Here is a 5,951-nt window from a genome sequence, read left to right as displayed (position 1 = left end):
GCAAATGGCAGAAAGAATTGGGCCAAGTTCTAGAATTCCCTTCCTAAAAATTCTCTCCCCCACCTCTGACACTCCTTAAAACCTTCCTCTTTGTCCAACAGTGTCACCTGTGGCTCAGATGCAAATTGTGAATTAAATTAGATCGTCAAAGCAGGAGCCTGATAATCCAGACAAAAATCAGACTTACACGAGAAGGAGCGAGGGCAATAAAGTGGATACAGAGCCCCATGTAATTCTGGCCTAAAAAGTTAATCTGAAAATAAGCAACCACTCACTCAAATTTACAAGGAAACACTGAACAGTTTATTTACATTTCACATCAAGAGCCCAGGTCTCAGCTCTTTGTACAAAGTCACAAGCCCTCATTCCCTGCAGAATTGGAGGGGTGGGTTCCTCAATTATATAAACACAGGGACTGAACACAAGCTTCAGTCACTCTCGCCAAGGCTATGCTTGTCAAACAGGTACTCCCCCATGCCATTCTCAGGGGCTCCCAGTCTCTTCAGGTTGGTGATGTGATCTCCAAACTTCTTGATCATCATTACTTGTTCATCCAAGTAGTGGGTCTCCAGGAAGTCACACAACTGAAGGAGAAGAGGAAAACAAGTTATGGCCAGTATCTGAAAGTTGTGATTTTAATCCTCTTGGACTGGGTCATCATCCAATGGGGTAAAGATTGATGTAAATTTGTTTTAATGATCCAGTAACTCTGTACAATGGGTACTTAAATCCTGGAAACACATTCATGTCCACAGTAGGCCAACTTCCCAGTTCTCTCCCCAATTAACTGAAGAACCCAGGAGAGAAACCCCAACACAACACTATTGGGCAGAGATCTTTGGTGTAGGCTTGAGGACAGCAATGTTCCACGACCTCCAAATTACCCAGAAACCCACATGAGATACTTACATGAGGGTCAGTGCTCCCAGTGGAGAGTTTGTGCAGATCCAGCAGACTCTGGTTCACATTCTTCTCCATCTGCAGAGCTCTCTGCATCACCTCCAGACCATTGCTCCACTCATCCTGCTCTGGTTTCTGAAGAGGAAAGTCACAGGACATTCACTTACAATCAATTAAACAAAATACATGAGAAAGTAGAAGGAAGACAAGTGAAAAAGTAACCACACATCCAGGTAACCATAAACAATGTGTCACAGGACGATGCAATTATTGCATTCCACCACCAGGACCATGGAATCAAATCCAGAAAGAAAGCCAGTTATTTATTGAAACAAACCTTAATGTCAGACAAGATGATCCGGCCTCCACGTCAATTCTGGAATTTCATCAGTTTCTCAGCGTGCTCACGTTCCTCATGTGACTGCTCCTTGAAGAACTCAGCAAAATGACACAGGGCAACATCATCCCGGTCAAAGTAGAAAGACTGCAGAGAGAATTTTAAACAGCTTCTTCAGACATAGATAATGCAAGATTATTTCCCCCCCCCGCAGTTAGTGAATTCTTAATCTTTCAAAAATACCAACCATTTGTGAACTAGCTTAAGTGCAATTCGCTTCACTAATCGGAGTTGGATAGCTGCTCCTCCCAACAGGATGAAAGATGTCAAATCAAACTCTATTCTACTCTTGGACAAGTAATACTTCCCATCATTCACACATTAACAAAGGCTGTGTCTGTCTTCAGGTGGATGTGAAAGATCAAGAAATTGATTAGATTAGGCCTCCATTCTTCCAGAGAAAGATGATCTCAGGGAAACATTCAAAATTCTTACAGGGCTGGAGAGTGTAAATGCAGGAAGGTTTCTTCCCCTGGTTGGGGAGTCTAGAACCAAGGGTCAGCCATTTAGGATTGATAATGAGAAATTCCCTCTGTGGGTGGTGATTCACTACCCCGGAGGTCTGTAATAGCTCAGTAGTTGAGCATATTCAAAACAGATCAATAGGATTAATGGATATTAATGGAATCAAGCAATATGGGGACAGTGCAGGATAGTAGAGTTGAGGAAGATTGCACGACAAAGCAGGCATGGGGATCCAAATGGCCTACTCCTGCTCATATGTTCCAAGTACTATGTGTCTGAGTTTTCAGCAGTGTCCTGACCAATAATTATCCCTCAACTAAAACAGACGATCTGATCATTATCTCATGGCAGTTCATGGGAGCTTACTGTGCACTAATTGGCTGCTGCATTGCCCACATAACAGGTAACTACACTTAACACCTTCATTGACTACATAGCACTTTAGGATATGCTAAGGTAGTGAAAGGCACTATATAAATTATTCTTCCATTCTAATCCAAGATTGGGCATGGAGTGAGAAAAATCCTCCACTCCAGTAGTTTACACAGTAATAGTGTAATAGAGATCTCAGCCATGAGCAAGACTCCAACACCAGGATTCTCAGTACTTCACCTCCAATTAATGAGAACACTAGTGAGGATCTGCCCACATTTCACTCACTACAGTCCCCCCACTGAAACTGAACATTGTTTCAGGTCAACAGGCCCCTGACCTGATTTGTGCTCTTCTGTCACAAACTCAGGCAGCAGCTGAGCTGGTTTCAGATATTAAACCTCAATAGAGGACAACTGCTACAATGAGCAGTCCATTAACTCAACAAGTTCCCCTGTATTACACACCTGAAGTCCTCACTGCCCAAAGACTCTGCTCTCCCAGGGAAGGAAGTTCAGGGAAATACAGCTTGAAGCCAGTTCATGGGACTGGAGAATATCCAACTTTTCACAATGCAGCAACAAGGAATACAAGACTCACCATGGAGAGGTAAACATAGGAGGAACAGAGCTCCATGTTGATCTGCTTGTTGACAGCAGCCTCACAATCCTTGTGGTAGTTCTGACATACTTGAGAGGCCATCATGACTATCTATATTACTGCACAATTCAAGAACTAATCCTTTCTCTCACATGCACCTGTATTTATACTACTGGGGCAGCCTGCATTCACACACGGAATGACATCACCAATGATGATTGACAATCCCTGATAGCCAATCAGGAATCTCCCTTGAATCCAAGCACCAATTAACAAAGGAGAGGGGGTTTAGGGGCTGGAGGTTGAGGCCCAGAGCCAATCAGAGCTTTGGAAAACAGGCCATTCAACCCAACCAGCCCATGCCGGTGTTTGTGCTCCACTCGAGCCTCCCGTCTTTCATTGTCCAAATCTATCAGCAAAAGCCTCTATTCCCTTCTCCCTCTTATGCTTGTCTAGCCTCCCTTTAAATGCTTCCCTACTATTCACCTAAACCACTCCCTGTGGTAGTGAGTTCCATAATCTCACCACTCTCTGCGTAAATAAATTTCTCCTGAATTCCCCATTGGATTTCTTGGTGACTATCTTATATTGATGGCCTCTAGTTTTGCTCTACCCCACAAGTGGAAACATTCTCTCTTTCAAAGCTTTCATAATTGTAAGGACCTTTATTAGGCCAACTTCAGCCTGTTCATCCTTTCCTGATAGGTATACCCTCACATTTCTGGTATCATCCTTGTAAATCTTTTTTACACCCTCTTCAGTTGTTCTGTAACTGTGCCTCATTATAGATTCATACAGCACAGAAGGAGGCCATTCAGCCCATTGTGCCTTTGCAGGCTCTTTGAAAGAGTGATCCAATTAGTCCCACTCCTCAGCTCCTTCCCCATAGCCCTGCAATGTTTTTCTTTTCTCCTATATATGCAATTCCCTTTTCAAAGTTACTGTTGAATCTGCTTCCATGGCCCTTTCAGGCAGTGTGTTCCAGATCACAACAACTCGCTGTGTAAAAACAATTCTCATCTCTCCTCTCTGGTCCTTTGCCTTTCATGTTGGTGTTTCTCTGAGATCCAAAGCCGTGATGTCTGGTTTCAGTGCAGAAGTGGTTCAGTCCTGGATTAGCTGATGAGACGCGTTCGCTTGGATTAAAACTCTGTTTTAGATGGGTCAGAGGGGGTGGCAGTGATTCAGATCAAGAGCCACCAATCATACCACTGGTCCTTATAATTATGAAAAGTTTTGATAGAGTGGATAGAGAGAGAATGTTGAACCACCTGAACCGAAAATGTATCGGGTATTTATACTTGTATTGGTTGAAGGATCTATGATGCAGTCACAAAGGGCTTTGAGCAAACTGATGGACATCACATGGTCACACTCAATGGCCACCCAGGTAGGCACCAGAGACTTTGATTCAGGCCTGTGGTTACAGAATCTGGGGGAACCTTTGATTGATACTTTGCACAGGATCTCTTTGAATCCAGTGTCACTCCCTGTGGGGAGTAGGGTTGGTGATAGGCACAGAAAGCCCAAGGTGGTGAGAAGCTTCCTTTGCAATTTATGAAGTTTCATACAATAGCAAAGATCGGATAAGGTGACTGGAAACTTTGAGAGATGCAAAGATATTAACGAGGAATGACTGAAGATGGCAATTTCATTTCACTCACTGCAGTTCTCAACAAATTAATTTATAAACATTGGATAAATCATCAGCATCATAGACAGTCCCTCGAACAAGGATGACTTGCTTTCACAGGAGATCATAGATCTCTCAATGAAGGACCCGATGTTCTAGTCCTGAACTCCAATTGAAGGGGTGTAAGATGCCTGTGTGTGGATTTTATTATCGTGGTTAGAATTGCACATCAGCCACCACACGGGCTTGACCGAGCTAGGCCTTTATCCTGTGGCGAGTGGTAACCAAGATGACCTGGAGGCCTGCTCTGCTGCATGGACCTAGTGCGCACACATATCACAGTGTGGTCTGGCCCTTGCTGCCCTTGGGTCTTCCGCTCTTCTGGGCACCGTACCCACATTTGCCGCACCTACGCCACGATCTCTCGCCGCTCCTCCACCACAAACATTCTCTGCTCCTCTGTCAAACATTCGCCACACTTCCGCCACGATCTCTCAGCGCATCTCCGCCACAAGAACTAAACTATTTAAGCTTCCTTATTAAGCTAACATCCAGTGGCAACCTGAAGATCATTTGCCACATATGTAAATTCATTCATTCATCTCTCAAATCTGAGCATATTTTGGAAACAAATTAACTTTTGTTATAAACATCTCTAATAAAGTTAGACTAAATGTTACATCCGCAATACAGAATCAGAATAATTTCAGTTCACATTACACTAAATCATAACACACATACTAAACGTCAGTCATGAAAATATACTAAATATGATGAATTAATTGTAAATCTATCCGCTTAGAACGAATTTTCCATGGAAGTAACTTTGTTGATATTGTCTCTTTTATCCAACCTTTCCTTTTGTAATTGGTCTTCATTATATTGTCTAAATCATCTTTCTGATTTATCAATCTCCAACTCTCAGATACTGTAGCTCTGTTTATTTTGACTCTCCCTCAGTTATTCTTTCACTGGTCTGCATCTCTCTCTAACTTTGTCCTTCAAAATATCCAGCTCTTTTTGCTTTCTTGTCCCTTCAAATTCCTCCACCTCTATTTTGTTCATCTCTCTTGCATTCAGAATCCTGCTTTGCTGTTCTCTCTCTTCAGCTCTCTTCCTTTTGTCCATCAGATTTCCAGTTTCATTTTGTTCATCTTAATTTTGAATTTTTTCCAGCATCCCCACCCTCTCATTTGATTTTACCTCTTGGTCCTCTTAAGATAGGACACATGCAGCAGAATTCTAAATGAGCGGATATTTACGGAGAGTTGAGGATGGTAGGCTGGCCAGGAGAGCTTTGGAATAGTCGAGACTAAAGGTGACAAAGGCATGGAAGAGAGTTTCGGCAGCAGATAGACTGGGAAGGCAGTGAGCAATATTATGGAGATGAAAGTTGTTATATATGTAAATTTGTATATACTCTGTATAGCCACCAGAGGGCTCATCCCCTGGAGTCCCAAGGGATTCCATAATCCCTTGTGAGCGCAGGTATTTAAGGAGGCCTCACAAGTTGGAGAGGCGATCTGGAGACCTGCAATAAAAGACTAAGTTCACACTTTACTTTGAGCTCAGTCTCACTCTTTC

At 43.0% G+C, this 5,951-nt stretch overlaps 1 pseudogene; it reads right to left on the bottom strand.

Moving 5' to 3' along the window:
• Positions 1–428: 428 nt before the first annotated feature.
• Positions 429–2,836, bottom strand: LOC139262559 (ferritin, higher subunit-like; annotated as a pseudogene).
• Between the last annotated feature and the right edge of the window lie 3,115 nt (positions 2,837–5,951).

The sequence above is a fragment of the Pristiophorus japonicus genome, chromosome 4 (assembly GCF_044704955.1).
Source record: "Pristiophorus japonicus isolate sPriJap1 chromosome 4, sPriJap1.hap1, whole genome shotgun sequence".
Classification (NCBI taxonomy): Eukaryota; Metazoa; Chordata; class Chondrichthyes; family Pristiophoridae; genus Pristiophorus; species Pristiophorus japonicus.
The sequence above is the reverse complement of the archived record's forward strand: the minus strand, read 5'-3'. Positions and strand labels throughout refer to the sequence as shown.